The sequence below is a fragment of the Cricetulus griseus genome, chromosome 6, assembly GCF_003668045.3.
Source record: "Cricetulus griseus strain 17A/GY chromosome 6, alternate assembly CriGri-PICRH-1.0, whole genome shotgun sequence".
NCBI lineage: Eukaryota > Metazoa > Chordata > Mammalia > Rodentia > Cricetidae > Cricetulus > Cricetulus griseus.
The window spans coordinates 149,859,157-149,881,251 of NC_048599.1; the positions used below are offsets into that span (position 1 = coordinate 149,859,157).

The 22,095-nt window shown below is 42.7% G+C and overlaps 1 protein-coding gene across 1 annotated transcript in view; it reads right to left on the reverse strand.

Annotated features, from left to right (window-relative positions):
• Psmb7 (proteasome 20S subunit beta 7) overlaps positions 1-22,095 on the reverse strand; it is a 60,411-nt gene that overhangs the window by 3,205 nt on the left and 35,111 nt on the right. The gene's annotated exons all lie outside the window — the stretch shown is intronic.

Sequence of the window (22,095 nt, forward strand, 5' to 3'; positions counted from 1 at the left end):
GACTAAACACTCAAACTGTGAGCCAGCCCCGATTAAATGTTTCTCTTTGTAAGAGTTGCCGTGGTCATGGTGTCTTTTCACAAACAGATACCCTAACTAAGACATCGTCTCATAAGGGCTGGGCAGTAAATATTTTAGGCTGTCTGTTACAACTATTCAACTACCTAGCACAAAACAACCAAAGACAATGCATAAACAGTATGATTATGTGTCCCAATAAAACTTCATTAACAAAAACAGGTAACTAAATTTAAAGTAAGTAGAAGAAAGTAATAAGAAGCAAACAGAAAACTAGCATAGTCAGGAATTGGTAAATAAGATAAATAGATAAGCATCTAGCCAGGCTGTTCAAGGAGTGGGGAGGGCAGCATGGAAGGAGTGAGTGAGGGATGGAGGGAGGGATGGAGTGAGTGAGGCAGGGAGGGAGACAGGGAGGGAGGGAGGGATGGAGTGAATTAGGCTGAATTTGACTCATGGCTTAGTTTGCTAAATGACCAAAGATATTGTTAACATATTTAACAATGACTCCAGATAGAATCCTCTGACAAAGCTGAAGTTTATAAAATAAAGGAGAAAGAAACAGATTCAGAAAAAAAAAAAACAAACAAACAAACAAAAAAAAAAACAAAAAAACTAAACCAACTTCCTGGTAACAAAATCAGCACTGTGGGGCTGAGGCAAGCTGATACCAAAGCACAACTGTGGTTAAACTACTTACTTGCCCCTACAAAATGTCTCTACCCCAATATGAGCTTACAAGTTCATGAAGTAACTTGCTGTTTCTCCCAAAAGTTCCTCAAAACATTTTTAGTCAAGAAAGCCATCCTAGCCAGGCGGTGGTGGCCCACTCCTTAAATCCCAGCACTCAGGAGGCAGAGGCCAGCCTGATCTACAAAACTACAAAGAGAAACCCTGTGGGGAGGGGGGTGGGGGGAGAGAGAAAGCCATTCTATGCCAAAAGAGACACTAGGGCCACAGACAGAGGTCCCAGAACCCCACCCTCTAGGGATTTTAAAAGTTCACTGGAGCATCAGACCTGCTCCAGGGCATGACAAGGGTCAACAGAGTGACAATAATGGCTGCCTCAGTGAAGCTTAGAGGGGAGCTAAAGGCAGAAAACTGGTGCATTGCAGGCAGCGAGACAGAACATGGGCCCACGAAGCTGAAACTCTTTATGCAACAGGGACAGAAATGAGCCAGCCTTTTCTATGTGCTTCATCTGCTTCCCAAGGCACAAGGGTACAAACAGGAGCACAACGGAATGCACACATCTCAGTAACCCACACCCCAACTCCAACCCCCATGAACCAAATGCCCCAAATCCAGCCTAAGAACCTTGATGGACAAATTCAAGGCTTCAAGTTGTGAGAAAATCTAAGCCAGGCTGAAATACTAATAACAGGAGTGCCCTCTACAGACCCAGAGGAGGAAAGACACAGCTATGCAAGAGTGGGAGGGATCTTTTACCAAACCAGTGGGTGGGCACCTTTGTAAGGGCCATAAAGCAAGTTATTCTTATGTGCATGTGCACAGTACTGTAAAAACTCACCCCAGAGGGCCACCTAAATCAGGAATTCTGTTGTGGGAATTCATTCTGCCAATAGCTTTGGGGTCCCAGCCTTAAGGCGTGGCTTCTTGTCTGAGGATGTGATCTCTTAAAAGGAGATAGAAGTTGCACTCTCTTGGGTTGTGAAGACCTGGTCAGGTGTTGTGAAGCAGTATATGGTCTGTCCACAGCTCCCTTGGTCCAAGCTCTGTGAGTTTGTTTGTTTTCCCTCAGAATCTTTTAATAGACTGATACACACACACACACACACACACACACACACACACACACACACACACACACACACAAACACACACAGCTCTCAAATCAACTCTCCCCTTGGATTCTCAATAGTCCCACAAAAGCCTTACCAGAAACAAGGGAAGGTGGTATAGCAGATGGTAGTGGACAGCAAAACCCAACCACCCGCTTAACAATGCAACCTCATTCCAACTCACTTTGCGTATTAACCAACCTTAGATGTGCATGTGCACGCACACTGGGAGTGCCCTGCTTGCTCCTCTGCTCAGGGCTGCTATCCCTTCTCCCCCTTCACTTTTCTCCACTTAACCATTGCCTTTCTTTGTCTGTTCTCATCTCTGTTGCTGGTGCTCTGAGCAAGGCACTCAGGACACTGAGGAAAAGAAACAAACAACCATCAAAACCCCAATGGGCAGCACTTAGCGCTGCAGACCTTAAGTTCCCAAGGGAGGATGATGTAGAGGGCACAGAAACAGATGAACTGTGTTGCATATGCCCGTCTTAATTTAACTGTACAGGTGCTACAGAATGCGGGTGATTCTTCCTTTGTTTTTTACCAACATTTGGAAATGGAAGTGGATTGTTGGCAAAAGCACATTTTAAAAAGTGCAAAATTTTAAATGTATTATGTATAAATTGGGTTTACTTGTAAAATCATTATTATACAGCTAAGCATAAAAGCTTTTAAAAATTGGGGAAACATTTAAAGCTTCACTAATTCTAGGGGAGATGATTCTCTTTCCCCCCCCCTTTTTTTAAATAAAAATTAGAAACAAGCTTGTTTTACATGTCAATCCCAGTTCCCTCCCCTCCTCCCCTGCGGCCCCCTATCCCATCCCCTTTCTGCTCCCCAGGGAGGGTGAGGCCTTAAAGTCTGTCATATCATTTGGAACAGGGCCTAGGCCCTCCCCCACCGTGTGTCTAGGCTGAGACAGTATCTCCCTCTATGTGGAATGGGCTCCCAAAGTCCATTCGTACTCTGGGGATAAATACTGATCCACTACAAGAGGCCCCATAGATTGCCCAGGCGTCCTAACTGACAGCCTCGTTCAGGGGGTCTAGAACAGTCCTATGCTGGTCTCCTAGCTATCAGTCTGGGGTCCATGAGCTCCCCTTTGTTCAGGTCAGCTGTTTCTGTGGGTTTCTCCAGCCTGGACTTGACCCCTTTGCTCATCACTCCTCCCTCTCTGCAACTGGATTCCAGGAGTTCAGTTCAGTGTTTAGCTGTGGGTGTTTGCTTCTGCTTCCATCAGCTACTGGGTGAAGGCTCTAGGATGCCATATAAGGAAGTCGTCAATCTCATTATTGGGGAAGGGCATTTAAGGTAGCCTCTCCACTACTGCTTAGATTGTTAGTTGGTGTCATCCTTGTAGATCTCTGGACATTTCCCTAGAGCCAGATTTCTCTTTAAACCTATAATGGCTTCCTCTTGCTTATCTTGCTCTCCTCTGTTCTTCCCCAGACTCAATCTTACTGCTCCCTCATGTCCTCCTCTCCCCTTGTCTTTCTCCTAACTCTCTCTTCCCTCCCCCCATGCTCTCAATTTTCTCAGGAGCTCTTGTCCCTTTCCCCTTCTCTGGGGGACCACGTATGTCTCTCGTAGGGTCCTCCTTGTTTCCTAGCTTCTCTGGAGGTGTGGATTATAGGCTGGCAATCCTTTGCTCTATGTCTAAAATCCATATATGAATGAATGGATGGATGGAACTAGAAGAAACCACCCTGAGTGAGGTAACCCAGTCACAAAAAGACAAACATGGTATGTACTCACTCATATATGGGAGATGATTCTTTAAGGAACCCCCTCCCCTGTGTCTGTCTGTCTGTCTGTCTCTCTCTCTCTCTCTCTCTCTCTCTCTCTCTCTCTCTCTCTCTCTCTCTCTCTCTCTCTCTCACACACACACACACACACACACACACACCCATAATGTATTAAATACTGAGTCAGGCACCTGGATATCCATTATCCAGTTTTACTCCAGTTCCCAAACATCTTCTGAGGCTCATACTAATCAGAAAGTATTGCCAAGGGAGCCCTAAGGTCATGCGGCTAGCAAACAGTAAATAGTAAAACAGGTTTGTGGTAGCCACAAACCATATCAGCTAACAAGTAACCTTTCTTGGGCTCTGGGCTCTTCACTATCAGGTACACCAAGGCTGTGTCACTCCCTGTCACTATAAGCCTCAATACCTGGGTTAAGTTTAAGAATGGTGGCTACCAATTTCTGTCTGGTCCAAGTAGCAGCTCCTCTGGCAGGCATCTATCTCTATTATGGAGTATGGGGCCCTGTGCTTCCCACAATATCCATGGACCACCTACCTGACAAGGACCTCTCTATTTTCCATGGTGTTGGAATAATGTTCCTACAAGGTCATGCCAGGAATCAATATCAAGATTTCATGTCTTTCCCCTAAACACCAAACTCCCTCAAACACCAGGAGGTTGAAAATGACAACTGTCTACACATTACTTACACAGTATCTTCAAGAAATATTTTCTTTCTTTTTTTCCTGAGACAGGGTTTCTCTGTGTAGCTTTAGAGCTTGTCCTGGAACTCACAGAGATCCACCTGCCTCTGACTCGCGAGTGCTGGGATTAAAGGTGTGCGCCACCCGGCAAGAAGTATTTTCAGAGACCTATTACATTCAAGAAACTGCTTTATATGTCAAATACTGACTTTGAACACAGTACTTTATTTATAAACTTCTAGGCACAGATAAACCTATACTACTAGTTACATTTACATATTTTTCCTTATAGTAAAATTCTGCAACTAAATAACTTTTATATTTAACATGTGCTATCAATATTTTGGAAACTATTAAGAAAACCCTAAGAAGTGGAGAAAACAACCACGTTTTATCATCTTGGCCCACAGAGCATCAGGAAACATTTTCTTCCTCTAGAATTCTTTCTCGGACCCTGCACCTCCCTTTTTTGGATCCTGAGCAACATCTGCCTAGACAGGTGCTGCCAAGGGGCTCTAACCCAGTCATGCAGACCTTGTGCCCCCAGCTGGCCAGGCCCAGGTGCTATATCTTCTCCCTGCTGTGCGGGCATCCTTCTCCAACCAGCCAGCTGCTCGTGGATTTACATTGCTTATCTCAAGGGAACTTGGAGATTCAGTGTGTCAGACCTGCAGAACACATCCCAGCTACAAGAAAAATAGCTCTCCAGGATAAGAGCATCTTCAAAACACTCATGCTGCAGGACACACCCTGGTGAAGAAAAAAACCAATGGAGTTCTCAGGTTCAAGGTCATCTAGCAGACATGGAAGCAGACAGACAGAACTTTGTCTCCAGACTCCCACTGGCTGCTGTGTAGCTAGAAGCCAGTAACCACCTTTCTAAGATCGTTCTTCTCTCTAATAGGATAAGTTCTACCTCACAGGTTTTCGTAAAAAAACTAGAAATCAAGTACAGAAAGCAAATGCTATAGTGACTGATGCATGGCAAATGCTTAATGGATGGTAACATTTAAGAAAATAAGCCAGAGGGCTCCTTAAAAGATTCAGTTCACCTCTAAACAGCAAACTGCAGGTACCAAGTCTCAAGTCAAAAAGGGTGGTCCAGACAAATCTGCTGACAAGCCTTCACCCAGTGTCACGGAGAAGTTCCTGTAATAATTAATCTAAGCAAAGCACACTCCCTAAAAGTTCAGAGAATATAAAAGGAGCACTTCCTGCTTTATGGCTACAAAGACCAAACTAACTGGGAATATCAGTCCCCCGGGCCACCCTGCTTCTTAAATGAGATTACAATAAGAGTGATGTACTGTACTCCAAGTCAGCTGTGACAAGCAGCACTTTATAGAGCTATCTGTTTGTCTCCATCACTGCACCACACAATGTGTCCCTGGACTCCAATGTGCAGCTCCATTTACCGCTACATGACAAATGGGCAGCACTTGTAAAAGGCACAAAGAGGTCCACATCGGCCATGTAATGGTCACCACAGCTGTACCCGAGTGCTTGAGGGGACAAAACAGACCCCCAAGTTCATTAAACTGACCAGTAATGGATCTTTCAAAAAGTGCCTTAGGAATCATACAGAAAAGGCTAAAATAAATAACTCAGCATGGAAGGCTAATCTGAAACGGTGTTTGATAAATTATTTATACCACAGGCGATTGTCTGCATTTAATATTGGAGCTCCTAGTAACATCTTTAAAAGATGATTTATGTGTTGTAACGCTATTAAACTTTATATTGGCCCACTGCTAGCTATAAAGTCTGCTGAGATTTAGAGAATGAGTTTTAAACTGTCACTACAACATCATAGGAGATGGAGACTGTATTAAATCTTTACTTTAAACCTGTTATCTAGAGAGTTGTGTTTTGTAGACACTCACAAACTGATAGATTACCTCTGCATTCGCTACAGTGTGGGTCCAAATAGTACTGCAGAGAAACTTCTCCACGTTATCCCACCTACAGCTATAATCCAATTCCTCTTCTCACTAAAGTGATTTTTAGATTGGCAATGTCACCAGAGTAAAATGTAGGTGTGCCAGCCAATGGGCACCCTGCACAGTTCAGCTTCAAATTAATCCTCTTTAAAGAAACCCTGTGCCACCTGACAGCTTGGTTATGCATACCAAACATACTTAATGCTGGGAGCAAGGAAAATATTAAATATGTATTTGATTAAAAGCCTAACATACCATGTAGATACATTTGCAATGCAAAAATATATGTATATAGCCAGTCCTTTGAAACAATACATTTGTAATTAAAACATTTAGAATTTGAAAAGAAATAAAATTGGTTATTTGTAGGAAAACACCTTCTGTTATGTAGCTAGATGGAAGGCACAGGAAAGGAAGTAAGTGACCTCTGTCATGAAGGGCAGAGCTCTGTGCCTACTGGGTGGGAGTTGGGGGGAGGGAGAGGGAAGACGACTATGTGTGCAAGGGGAAAGCAGAGGATGATGTTGGTGTCTTCCTCAATTGCTCTCCACCTTTTTTTTTTTTTTTTTTTTTTTTTTTTTTTTTTTTTGAGAGAGAGAGAGATAGGGTTGCTCACTGAACCTGGAGCATACTGACTGGCTAGACTGACTTGTCAACTAGCCTGTCTCAGTGGGCCCAGTGCTGGGAATCTGAACCTACTGAGCCCCCAGTCCCTCTGCATTTTCTCATAGCACCACAGAGGCATTGCTTTGCCTTCTATCCCCTCCAGCAGGCACTGGAGACTGGCTCTTCTCCCTTTGTTCCTCTGGTGATAAGAATGTGGATGGGATGGCATGGCAGTTTACTTCTCACATAGTTTCTGTTTCTTTTTCTATGTGCTACTCAATCTACCTTTACCCCCATTAGTTTATTGACAACATATATTTAACTCCTTGGAACCAAATGTGAGACAGATGTATGGATGCTGCTCAGAGAATACAAATTTCAGTAGGGAGGGATGGGTCAAGAAATCTCCTGTACTGCCTAACAACCATAGGTAATACATAATAAACATAGAAATGGCTGAGCATGGTGGTGCATGCCTTTAGTCCTAGAATTCTTGAGGCAGATGTAGTGATGGATGCCAACCTGGTCTTCATAATGAGTCCAGAACAGTTAGGGATACACAGTGAGAGCCTATCTCATAGAGGTCAAAAAATGAAAGAAAGAAATGTTTAAGCCAATCAGAATTTATTAAAATAATCCAAATTAATCGTAAAAGCTTACATAATCTTTCTTTACTTTGATCTGGAACGGCCTGCTGTCTTATGCTCAGTTAAACAGACACCTTGAACTCCAGCATCCTTAGCACCAGGCCCATGCACACAAACACATATACAAGGAGTAATATACAGCTCACTGCTCTGATTATCTGAAGCACAACATGTTAAGTCTGGGTGTAGTTTGAGTTTGGACTCTAACAAAAGAGGACCATACTTCTGTAACTCACACCTTTCCCATCTTTGTATGCCAGGAAATCAGTATGCAACATGTACAGCAATAGATTAAGGAACAATCTTAACTTCAAACACACATACAGACTCAAGACAAAGCCATAGGACAGGCCAATACCAAAGAGAGGAATTCCAAAATTATACCAGTCTCAACTGGAGACCACTCAAGGACAATTAACAGCAAGGAAGAAAGGGCTTGAATATGACATTTTGTACTGAACTATTAATACGCTGGGGTTTTTACTATGCCATTGATGGGGCCTAAATTTAATGGCTGGTAGGTGAATGAAACTTAAAGAGCTCAAAAGAGCATTTTTTTAAAAAGTTCCCTCCCCCAGTAGTAGGCTTCTTGCACAAATCTGACACATCCCACATGTGGCTACATCCTTTATAGTGGAAACGGTCATTTGTTTTTCAGACTGGGGTGGGTGACAAAGAAAAGATATCCAAATTCCAGGTCTGGCTCGAGCTCTTGAACTAAACAGGACTGCCTGTCAAACACTTAGAAGTCACTGTGTAAGCAGCAACTGTGCCTTTAAGTTATCGATTTCAGCAGATACCTGTAATTGAGAATCATCAAGTTCAAGACCAGCCTAGGCTAAAAGCAAACCTTATTTCAAAAAACCAAACTTAGGGGCTTGCTACTCTTGCAAAGGACCCTACCTCAGTTCCTACTTCCCATCCGAGGTAGCCTGTGACTCCAGCTCCAGGTGATCCGATGGCTCTGGCCTTCATGGGCACCTGTACTCATGTGTAAGCGCACGTACCCACACGCACACGTGTGCACGCGCACACACACACACACACACACACACACACACACTTTAAAATAAACCTGTTTTTTAAACCAAACTTAAAAAATAAATGAAACAAGTTTAAAAAAAAAATAAAGGTAGAATGTATCTTTACGATTGCAGTGGTGCGGGATGTTTTTCAGTATGCTGCCCCTGTGTGGGTGCTAGCGTGCACCAGGATGTGGGTGATACAAGTCACAAAGGAAAGATTGTGGTGGGTGCAGAAAAGATTTTAGGGTTCTTAGCAAGGATGGGAGGGCCCAGATAACCAAGTAGGAAAAACCTAACTACAGATAGAAGCTTGTAATGCACACCAGCTGTACAGTCACAATAAGCCAGAAAAGGCCAGAAAAAGTAAAGTCCTAGAAAGGATGAAGACAGTTCCTCTGTCCAAGGAAGGAGGAAGAATAACAAAAGAGGAATGTCGAAGGCACATAGGATCTACAAATCTACTGATGAGCTCTAGAGTAGAAGAAAGAAGCTGTGGAGACTCACTATGCTTCACACCCATAGTTACTCAGCCCTTTCTGCTTCTACAGGTGGACATGGGCATACACAAAGCTTGGCTGATACACCCACAGGCACTTGGTTGTGTGTGAAAAGAGCCAGGGATTTGTGCCAAACTAGTGCCTGGCAATACCAAAGTCTCTCTCCCTATCCTACCATTAGGAAAACTGATGGCAGGCAAGTGGTTTTGCTGGAATCTGTGACTATGAATGGAAAGAAAATACCTAAGCTTCCAGAGGGAAAAGGACCAAAAGAGATGAGAACATATTGCTTTCCACAAGGAGAGGAAATCAGTGTTCACAGCAGTGTACACAAATATACATTTCCAAGGCTGCACTGAATCAAATGTAAGGAGAGGGAAAACAAAAAGCCTAAGTATAAAAAGAATGTGAGAAATATGCCCAATAATCCTCAAAATCTCACTCCTGGTATAAAATAGCCAGATAGTTTATCACTGAAAACGGGGAGGGAAGTGGGGAGGTTAGATACTGGGCTTGGAATACAGTTCAGTGATAGAGTTAAGTGCCTAGCATCTGTGATACCCTAAATTCATTCTCAACACAAAAAGAGAAGGAGGGAGGGAAGAAGGCAAAGGTGTGGCAGGGAAGGAGATAAAAACAGAAGGGCATCTGTACCATAGGTCTCAACAGATGCTAGCTCCATCCTGTGGCCAGGTACTTGCATATGCTACAGGCCAATGTAGAGTGAGTGCCCTCTAACCATCCTGCTTCCATAGCCTCAAGATCTAGGAATGATGAGCAGAAGGATGTAGAGAGTGTACCCTTGTTCTAGAAAACTTAAAGATAGTCCCAAATAAAGCAAATTTCAAATGATGCAAAACTGTTTACAAATGTCCAGGTTCAATCAGCTCTGCATGAACTCATGCCTAGGTGTAAGCACACACTGCAGGCACCACTGTACCAGGGATGAGGTCTGAGCAGAGCCTGTCAGGGAGGAACATTCAAGCCCCTAAAGAGAAAGGACTAGGTAATCTTACTATGGTGAAATATGTGCTACCAAGAGACAGGCTTGACAAAGAAGTTGTGGGTAATCAGAGGTTTCACCAGTTAGGCCATGAGAACTGGGCCACATCTTGAGATAATGGTGAAAGAAAGCCAAAGCTGAGGCAGAAGTGACATGTCAGGAGGAACTAGGATTGTGGAAGGTGTGGTTAGGCAGCACAGTGTAACTGAATTCCTGAGAACCTTACACATCACACAGAATCAGTCCTCTAAGCACTGAGAAGCCACATACATTTCTAGCTAGGAGCTGACATGGTTAGACTTGTGCTTGCAGAACCTAGAACTAGAAGCAGTGGAAAGAGACCACAGGCAGGTGCAGAACAGATGTGTCAAGCACATTCCTGGTGACAGTGTGATCCACTGGCAGAAAGGAGGGAAAGGCATGAGTGCAGGAGGGGATCCTGGCCACTAAGCACTCCTCTGAATGAATGCAGCCTTTACACAAGGGTGTCTATAATTTCTTTACAACTATTTTTCTGGTGAGTGATAGAAAAGACAATAATAACTAATATACTCTCTAGACAATGGTATTACAATAGATTCCCTAAAGGATATCTACAGGTAGGGACAAGATCAAGTTAAGTCATAATCATTGAAAGTTTACTTAACTTACAGTGAGGGATAATAAATAAACAAATGAAAACACCACCAGGGCAAGAATCAACTTGGAAAGGTCATTTCCCATTTCTTGAACTGCAGAACTATGACAAACCCCAAGGTACAACTGAATGAGCACACAGGACTGGTTAACTTGGGTACAAGGGCTCCAAGTGTGTAGAAAGAAGCACTCAGGGCCACCTAAGGAGAGCAGCCAGCCCTGTGTGAGGTCAAGACATGAGGAAGTGAAAAGGCTCAAGAATGGTAACAGGTGGGTCATGCTGGTGCACACCTTTGATCCCAGAAGGATCCCAAGAGGATCTTTGTGAGCTCAAGGGCAACCTGGTCTACATATGGAGCTCCAGGACAGTCAGAGATGTATAGTGAGACTGCCTGAAAAACAAAACAGGAAAGAATGGCAACTTGCGTAAGGGCAGAGAAGAGGGAAGCAACTAGAAGCAGATAACAAGTAGGTCTCCCTCAAAGGACCAAGCTGATTACCTTTTCCTGGCCTTCAAGGCTCAGTCTTCACATAAACTCCCAGTTCCTAAAGGCAGAGAAGGTATGCTTCCAAAAGGTTACAAGGAAGCCAGATGTGATGACAATCCCCTGTATCCCAGAACTCAAGAGGTAGAGGCCAGCTTGGTCTGTAGAGTTCTAGCCAATCATGGCTAAACAGTGACACCCTGTCTTGTAGAGGAGGGGAGACAATAAGACAAGTCTGGTCTGTTATATTTAAAGGACTAAAGAATACTTTTAACTTTTCTATTTTTTTAAAGACAGGCTTGGAGGGGGTAGGGAGCTTGGTGGCAAGCACCTTTACCACTGAGCTGTCTCCCCAGCCTGGACTTCACACAGGGAATAAGGACTAAGCATGAAGCCATCTCTACCAACCACTAGCTGGGTGACTTCAGTGGATTCATCACACAGCATATTTAGGTCTTCCCTCCAAGAGACCCTAATCTAGCACTCAGGGCTTTAAGTCTTACTTGTTCCTGTGCACAAGAGAAGTTGCTAGTTCTGTGCCCTTCCCTCATGCAGACAACCCAGGGCAGCTACTGCTGATCTGACTTTCCACTTTCACTATCTTTTATCAGCAAGGTTACAAGGCAAAAGCCTCACTCTTCCAGAACTGATAATAACAGCACCCAGCTCAGAGCCAATAAATCAATAATGAAAGCAGCTATTATACTGCAAATGAAATTGGGTCTGAAGTTTTAAGTCTCAGTTGCCAATATATCTTCTATATAGAATTTACTGTTATATTTCAGAAGTGCACCAAAAAACCACATTTTTCTTTCTCTCTTCACTAGAGCCTTCTGAAGGAGGTAGAGAATTCACATCTAATGCACTACACTAACCATGTCCCCATCCCCACTGACTCTGCAAGTACTGCTACTCTCTCACACTCCTGTTTCACAAATGCACAGAACCAAGCAGCAGAGGGTAACACATGACCAACCAATGGCATATGACCAAAAACTGAAAGGCCTGAGATAAAACCTTCTGATCTGACTCCAAAGCCCATGAAACCAAGAAAACAGAACCTCCAAACAATCTCCCAAATTATGGCACTGTTGTGGCTTAAAGCATGCAACTCTAGCATCCTTCCTATGTCCAGCTGGGTAACATCTGGTAAAACTGAGAGCATCCTGATAACTTCACTGCACTATCTATCCTCAACAAATCCTAAATGGAAGTCTGTGAGATCCACAGGCTCACAGCTCTAAAATATAGCTCTTCCCAAACAGAACAAATCAAATTGTCTTTCTCTTCACTCTGTGTATCAGCAATAAAAAGATACCATCTAACTTTATTTTCAAAAGGCCATTTGCTGATTGCAAATCTTAACTAAAACAAAACAAAAAGACAAGGACAAAACTTTCTTTAAAAGTTTTGGGGCAAGAGACTGAAAGGCAAGCTTTTGATACACCTTATTAGCAATTTACAAGTCTTCCTTGAAGGGTTGGTTTCAATTCACAATAGGCATTAAGTTTATACTTTAGCAGCAGGCCTATACAGAGTTGCAGGAGAAGCAAAGGCCCAAGGCACAAACAGGCCTCTTCAAAACCCATACACCCCACCACACTGTTTTTTTAAAAACCCTTCTTTTGGAGTATGCTCATGCAGAGGGTCTGGGTTGGGTTCTCAGTACCTATGTGGCAGCTCTCAACTCTAACTCTAGTTCTGGGATCTAACATGTTCCTCTATCCTCCTTGGGCACCAGATACACATGTGCTGCACATGTGTATATGCAAGCAAACACTCATACACATGAAATAAAGGGTTTGTTTGTCTGTTTGTTTTTAACTTTTTCTGAGGCAGTTTTGCTAGGTAGCAATAGCAGTCCTCCTGCCTCAGCCTCCCAAGTGCTAAAATAGGAGTGCTGCCACTGTATTCAGCTTTTATCTGAGTTAAAAGCCAATGTATTTATCAAGTAATCAGAGTCAAGAGATCATTATATCTTTTTAATTTTCTGCTATTGCCACAGTTCCAGAAAAATGATATTTCCAGTGCTGTGACTCCTGCATTCTATGCACACAGTGCTCCCTGCAAACAACATTTGTGTGCGTGTGCGTGTGTGCGTGTGTGTGTGTGTGTGTGTGTGTGTGTGTGTGTGTGTGTGTGTGTGTGTGTGTGTGTATGTAGCATGACTTAATATCGGTTTTAGTTTCTATAGTTTCAGGGCTAGAGAAGAATGGTATAAATTATCTCACAGAAACCCACAAGTAATATTATCTGTGAAGGTTAAAACTTTAACTACCTTCCTGAGGTATGCTGCTGGGGTCTCATTACAGCTGGTAATCTCACATTCCACCATGCACAACACACTAAGTACCAGCATCTCCCAATTATACTGCCACGTAAATCTCAAAGGACATCTGAAAAGTCTACACAGCTCCTGCACCCACTGCTGAAACACAACCACCTCTAATGGAATGTGGCAGCTTTCTAAACTTAAATATTCACACACAGGGACAGGGCTGCTGAGCTCCCACCCTAGCACACAGTGAAGAGCACATGCTAATTAAAAGGCCATGCTAACTCAGAATATGACCACCCAGACAACTTTAGGCACTGTACATCGTCTGGAGTTTGTCTTCCTACTTCTAAATATGTTCAACTGTCTAAACTTCCATGGTTACAAATGACAGAGCAGGACCACGAGTACCTTTGTGTAGAATAAAGTCTTCTTTGGGCTGGTGTCCTATCCTTCCACAAACCCCAAGACAGGCTTATGTGACAGGTTGCATACTCTCTGCATTTGTCTCAAAGTCTCCCAGGGAAATTCCATCGGTGCTGTCATTGTGTTCCTTCCCACCCCAGTGTCTTACTTCTAAACCCCGCCCCCTTGCCTGTGTAAGTCACCGCACACTTTTAGTAGTTGTTTGTAGGCCTGTCTATCTCACTAGACTGTGACTGCCACAGACCCTCATCAGCAAACCTTGGCTGACTGCAAAGGCAGCCTCCACATTTCTGCAAGACCACCGTCAACAGCTTACACAGGTGGCCCACAGCAGCTTGTCTTCTGGGGCTGGGTATAATGGTCTACCTTTGCCAAGTTTGCTGTGCCTTACAAGTTTCTGAGAATGGGCACCTTTTAAAAAGTCTTCACAATAAGCCAAAGGTATGACAGTGGCCACTTCGGCTACCAAAACTAGCACTTGTACAAGCCGTCATGAAACACCCTAAAACCAAGAGATAATGGCTTTGAAATGTCTCATCGAAGTCAACTTTAGTCACATCCCTCTCTTAAGAATTGGCAACTCCTTCAGATATTGGCAGCTGTTTGTTCAGATCTCGATACATGAAACTGCTGATATTATGAGTAGAAAGATATGAAAACCGAGGCTCTTCTTCATTTTGCTAGAAATGAAAGTTCTCTGCCTGTGTAAAACACAAAGACTTCTAATTGCCATGTTTTAGATCAGAAGGCAAAACATCACAAAAGCAATTTGTAACTTTCTAGGCCATCCAAGCTGACTGGTGATGCAATGAACTCAGTGCAGGCCTTCTAGGCCTCTTATTCTTGCAAGCAGCAGTCTCTCTGAATGCTTAAATGCCTGTGTTACCATGCTTGCCATTTTTTATGTTAACCAGAGTATAACATGAACCTACACAGATACTACATTTAAATGTTTAGCCCCAAATGTTATTTTAAGCATAATTTCTCCACAGAGCCACCTTATTTTTTAAAAAGAAAAAAAAAAGGGTAAATTTCCTAAAATTCCTAATCACACTTCAGTGTGTACTAGTGGATGTGTAATGCTGGGTTGCTTTGCATTGCACGCCCACATGCCCACCACCTCCCCCTTCCTGATATCACACACCACACAAGTATAATAAACCATGTTAATATTTCATACCACTGTGAAATATGCTGGAGTACCAATTCAACATCTGCTGTCTTTAGGGCCTGGGAGTCCCGCAGAGACACTTTCAATTTGTAATTGAGTTCTATGCTGAATTAATCAGCAGTTTATCTTTTTTACTAAAATAACATCTTCACCACTAACCCAGATTTACATTAAGAATTTATGCCAAATTACCTGCCAAGGCAAACTTATAGGATTCTAAGCTACCATCCAGTAACACTCAGTACTATACTTCATCTCTTGTATCTCTCTAACCCACACACAAGAAAAGCAGAAATCCATTGTTCAAGAGGCTATAAGCTTCTGGCCACAGGCAGCAGCTAGGATCTTTAACAGAGCCTCACTCTGACACTGAAATAAGTGCTCATGCCCACACCCCAACAATCACTTGTAGGTGATTCACATTTTTATAATAGAGTTCTAGTGTGCAATGGAATCAGAAAAGGAGCTTCTTTTAGTCTTCTCCTAAGGAACTCTATATTCCAACTCTTGGCTTCACCTGAGTACCAGAAAGAAAGGCTACAACTTGAGTCAACAAAGGCAATTCTAGACAAGAGAAGGTAAAGGTGCCATTTACTATCTTCTTTTTGATTCTACCCACCCATGGAGGTCACCGTACACTAAATCCACCCACTCAATACCATCCCTGCGTTTGGCTCCTGCCCCTCAGATCACATAGTCCCTACTCACAAAGTCTTACTTTGCCTGCTAGATCTTTGCCACAAGTGCAGACACCAGCATACTATGAAATATTTCTCCTACATGATACATTTCTCTCTGCATTTCAGTTATACGAAATATGTGAAGCAAAGGCATTTCAGAAGGAGCACCTGCTCCAAAGAAATGCATCACAAATAATTACCTATCAACCACAGCACAGGAGAATCCCTCTTCCCATCTGCTTTGCTAAATGGCTGCACAGGAAGTCTCCACCGAAACTCAGGACGGCCTCTTCCAATCCCACTCCTGGCCCAGCATCATGTGCAGCGTGCTGCATTCAGCTGGTGCCAGGAAGAATCTGCTGAGCGATCACACTGATTCTTTAGGAATATGAAACTCAGCACAGAAATACTTTTAACAGAAATTTTCTTTAAAAGAATTAAAGCCAAAAAATTTGCCAGGTCCTCAAATAATTGAAAATAGATACCCTTGGGATTCATAGAATCACTTTCCTAAGGTTTAAGGAACCCCTTCCTCCCACCTGGAGACTCAGGAGAACTGCATCTTTCCTACCTCAGTCTCCCTTCCTTTGCTTCCCAAGATCAAACACAACAGGACAAACTTCATCTTTCTTCATCCCATACCCTAGACATCCAACTTTCAACTTTTATTAAAAGCAGAATATAGCCGTTGGTGTTGCACCCCTTTAATTCTAGCACTTGGCAGCACAGAGGCAGAAGGATGGATCTCTGTGAGTTCAAAGCCACCCTGATCTACAGAGTGAGTTCCAGGACAGCCAGTGCTGTTACACAGAGAAACCCTGTTTCGATCCAAAGGTAAAAACCAACACTATAACAAGGGTGAGAGTAAAAACCATCCACCAACATTAAACTGTCATTCTGGAGACAGAGCCATGAAGGCTTGGACTTGCCAGAGGAACAGACGGCTAAGATATATCTCTAAGTCAAGAAGACTCTGGATCCCAAAGAACCAAAGGGAGAAAAACAATCTCTTGTCAAATCTAAATGTTGTACAGAAAGAGGCAAAGTCCTGCTCCTGAATCATCAGACACAGACTCCAAGGTTCCACAAGAACACCTACGAGAATAGGAAAACCTGGGGAGGCACCTTAATTCAGGAAGTCCCTTTCTACCTCTCCAATGTGGGTTGCTGGTAGGTTCCAATTCAAGAGAACAAACTCCCATTTTAAGAAATGTTTAAAATTATTGTTATTATTATTATTATTATTATTATTATTATTATTATTATTATTGGTGGTGGTGGTGGTGGTGGTGGTGGTGGTGGTGGTGGTGTGTGTGTGTGTGTGTGTGTGTAGGTCAGAGGACAACTATCAGAATTTGTTTCTCTCCTTCCATCATGGGATCTGGGGATGAAATTCATGTCACCCCAGGCTTCTGTAGCAAATGGCCCTCTGAGCCATCTTGCCTGCCCATTTTGTTGTTTTCAAAGATGTTACTTATCCCCCCCTGCTCACCCCCCACCCCAGTGCTGGAGATCAAACCCAGAGTCTTGCACCAAACTCTTTTTAAAAGAGAACCAATCTGACAAGTTTTCCACTTGAGTCTACCCATTCTACATGGACTACAATCCCTTCCCTGACCTTACCCCTCCCACTACCTCTCCTCAACTCCAACTCTGCTTCATGATTTTAAAAAAGGGGAACAGTTCACACATCCAAGCTGGTAAGAGGTACTCTACCAACAGTGCTTTCCATTAGCACCCAAAAGAGTCAGCTGGGAATCCCCGAAATCTACTAACCCATGAATGCCGACTTCAGTATCTATTGCTAAGCTTCACTAAGCAACTGGAAAGCACTATTATAAATAATTCTATGCAGGACTTCTGGGATTGTATCTTAAGGGTTCTGACACCTCTAAAACCTTAAGTTGTATGTTAAACAAAACCAGAGGAAAAAATTCTGAAGAAATTAATATTTTATCTTTTTGATCTAACAATAAAGACACAATTTTACAGCATCTAACATTTCTGGTCTTAAGGAAAACCAGTAAATAGGAATTATGACCAAAGGCAAACTATAGAAACAACCTCCAAAAGACCTTCCAAAGGGACCTTTCACAAATACACAATCATCCCAATTATTGCCTGAAACCAGAGTTCACAAGCATGTACAATGTTAAACTGTTCAATCTACACATTCCCACAGTCACACTTATTCCTAATAAGGGATTCGTTAAAACCGGAGAGAGACAACACCACTCACCCTCACTTGGATGATTGTACTTAAAATGGCAGGTGGCAAGCACTGGTAAGGATGTGAAGCAATCAAAACCTTCCTATACTGCTACCCACACAGAATTTATGGAAAGGTCTGACAGTACCATAAAAGGTTAGCCCTGCTCTACAAACACACAAGAGATAATCAAAGTGGTAGGTAGCCAAACTGTAGAAATAATCCAAATGTTCACCAACTAATAAATAGATATACAAAGTACGCTATAGTCCATAAAATACAACTTCATAAAACAAAAGCTGAACCTGTCACAACATGACTGAAACATTTTGAAAATATTAAAATAAGTCTTACACATACATACACACAAATCACATTTAGTGACATTCATGAAAACTGCCCAGAACAGGTGGCTTGGCAGGAAATAAGCAATGACATAACTTTGATCTTTAGAATCAGAGGAAGTTTGAAAATGTTTTAAAATGAAATAGTAAAAGCTACTAACTTGTACATAGGCAACTGTATGGGTGTGAGTTATGTACCAATAAAGTTGTCACTAGAGAATAATAAAGGCATCCAATGTTTCTAGAAGAAAGTGACCTTAAAAAGGTCAAAATACTTAATGATATATTGCAAGCCAATCAATAAATCCATATTCTAGTAATTTTTAAAAGCAAAAGATCACAATAAACCAAGGGGCCAGCACTAAACAAATTTTGGGTTGAATTTATTTTCCTCTAGATATTTATGTACCACATAAATACAAGCTCAAAATTGAAACTAAGTCAAGTGAAGCTCACTAAGTTGACACCATTTCTACTATTTGTTAAAGGTCAGGATTTTTTTCTTTTTTTTAACATTTACTTAAAATTGTGTTTGATGCCAGTGGGATTCAAGCTGCACAGGAAGGCAGGCACTCTGCTAAAACCCACAGTCCTCCTTGATCACCACTCTCTGTGGTGTGGGTTCTGCCAGCAACCTCCCAGCCAGTGGTCATCTTCCCATAGAGTCATTAAACCTCTCAGTGTCAGCTGGGAGGATGAACCAGCAGCTTCCACACCTGAGCCCCTGTGGCAGGGACAGAGGCATTAGGATCAAGATCACTAATGAATACAGAATTCATGTGCTGCTTGTCAGGGTCCTGAGATCAGAGTCCACAGATGCGACCTAAATAGGATGTTGAACAGAACAATTGTTGACGAAGATTAAAAAGTTTTGGCAGTTGGGGAAGAGAGAGCACCTCATTATTCAAATACAATAGTCTTGCTTTGCCTCCCCCAACTCCTGGTCAGGTTATTCGTGACTTGCTTCAAATGGACAAATTCCACTCACGAGCATTTAAAGACCTCTTGGTCCCATCACTAAATCTGAGGATTGTGCCTCCTCTGTTATAAACATCATCAGAAAACTTTGGAGACGAATAGCCCCAGGATATTTGGGATGGAGGACATATACAGATGAAAACAAGGAAGAAAAAAACAAACAAAACCAAAAAGCCTTAGATACAAAGAACTTAGATATAAAAAGCTCTGCCATAGCCAAATGTATTTATCCCTCCTCCCCTGCCTCTCTCCACCTCTCTCTGCTGTTCTGGGCTCTTTCCTGTTGTTGATGTTTGTGCACCCCCTCTGACACAAGCCTAGCTTTCTTCTGTCTTCACAAGAGGAAAGGAACACTCTGGACTGCCCCCAAGAATAAGGTATCTTCCTTCCTACTCTGTAGACAACGAAACACATACCAGGCAAGAGACACAACAACAAAGTAGCTGATTTTAGCAAACAAGTCAGACTGATAGGAACTCAAATTCTGACCTCATTGATGACCGTCTATGTAACCTCAGACAGGTTATTTGACCTCTCTATAGGCTGATTTTCTTTCCTTCAAAATGTGGATAGCAAAGCACTGACCTCCAAGACTGTTGAAAAGTGAGAAAACACAGGGAGACTGTTAGAATGGAGCCAGGCACATTGTAAACATCTAAAACTATGGCCACTGCATTCATTACCCATGGCATACAGACCTGTGCTGTCCTCATGTCCACCACATGGGTCTGTCTTGGAGGGTAACCTTCCAGATGGGAAATAAGGCTCTCACTGCTCCATGCTATAAACTACCAAGCCTGATATCAGATCCTAATGTTAGTAGCTGCTAAGTGACATTTTCAACCTACTACTAACTAGAAAACAGTCACCATGTCTTAGAAACCCAATTTTGTGTACACTAACACAGAAGGTGTTTTACTGCCGGCATCTAGTCCTCCTGACAACCTATAGGTAGGTCTCTGAACCTTGGCTCACAGACTAGAACCCCCAGTTGCCCAGGGTCATGCTGTGCATAAAATAGAAACAAACTAGCAGCCCAATCCTCCAATACCTAAGCGCCATTCACCCTTCTAGCTAACCATATTGAATTTATGCTCTTGTTTCCCTCTGGGACCATCCTATGTGATAAACTGAACAGGTTTTTTAAAGATCAAAATAATGCAGATCTCTGCCACTACTGTCCCTCTGCACAGCAGAGGTGAAGTTTGCATCTTTGCTTCTATTACTTAAACACACACACACACACACACAGACACACACACACACACAATCACTTCTAAGATGTGCTGTCAGAGCAACATATTGATATCAAGTCTTCCATTATTTAAATGGATCTATAGCTGCTCAAAATGACAGATTAATCCTGTTTCTTCGGTAGCTAGGTGTTTGGCATCACATTTGTGAAATAACCACAAGCCTGTAGGGCGATAGCAGCTCACGTCTTCAGTAATCTGCAAAGGGCTTCTCTAGAGGCCAGCACTGGCCGAGCAATGGAATATGACTCCATAAATCAGACAGCTGAAGTGGCACTTGTATGCGTCACCATCTATCTTCGTACATTCCCTCTGAAGGGTACAGGGTAAGAGCTCATCCCTTGGTACTACAACCACAAAAAGGGCCAGCACAGTGGGCACTGACGAAGCATGTGCCACTTAAAACTGAAGCCACACTAAGACTGGGGGAAAGATCCTGCTGGTGTTAGCATGCCTCAGGCAGTGGTAGAAACTTCAGCAAGTCATCTTCAAAAGGCAGAGAGCCAGAGCTCTAGAAACCTGCAAAAATTGGCTAAGCCTGCAGTCTTCATTGCTTTAAGTTGAGCATCTTCAAAGTCTAGAATTCTAACTGTAGGGCACAGCAGCTGCCACTGCAGATCTGATCCTCTCAGCTTTTGGCAGCTCTCAACTTGAGATTCTAGCAAAAGAATTTTTCAAGTTGCTATTATTGCTTGTCATGGATTTATAAATATTGTGCAGTATCTGCTGTGGCATGGCTCTCATGGGATGCCAGAGCGTGCCAAATGCATAACAGAATGAAAAATAGTTTCTATTCTTCAAATAAATGCTAATTTTTAAACTGTGCTCACAATGTGTTTGGTGACCAGTTCCGATGGTACAGAGTACTTAACATAGAGGGGGAAGCTAACTGTCTTCTCCAGCAGCATTCAGCTGCTGCTTTCATTAAGCTTGTTTAATTAGATTCCAGATGCTAATTTGCAAGTCGATACCAGAGGGTGCAGGACAGTTTGCCTTTGAATCCACTCCCTGTGATGTCAGGGTCCTGCCGCACTCCACTAGCCTTCGGCAGCCCTCGCACAGTATTCTGACAATTAGTGCAAAGAGGGGACAGTATTGATCTTGACAGACTAAATATTAATCTTCTACCCATTTTAATGAATTACAATCTTCAAGAGTTGAAATTTCTCATCAGGCCAAATGAAAGCATCCCTTCTTATAGAGAAGGACTAGAAAGAAGTGTCCTAGGTTATCCACCCAATAGCTTCACCCCCACCCCAGGGTAAAGTCTGCACTTTTGGACCATCATTGTATTTCCAGTTACTTTGGTCACACTCCTTACAATTAACTGGAAAATGATCTGGAAAGACCACAGTATGATTAACACTACACCCCTACCCAGCTACCCTGTGGGTAACAGTCACTACCAGGCTTAGAATCAGCAGAAATGACAACATGCAGCTTAGCATCACAAGTAACTGATCTTGTCATGTCACCTTTCACATTTGAAACCAATACATCATTCTCTCATATAATGCCGAAATACATAGTTTTTGCTGATTAATAATAATAAAGCAGGGTACTTAATCACCAGAAAAAAAAAATCTATTTTGATTTTTCATTTGTTTTTTCTCCCAGACAGGGTTTCTCTGTGTACCACTGGCTTCC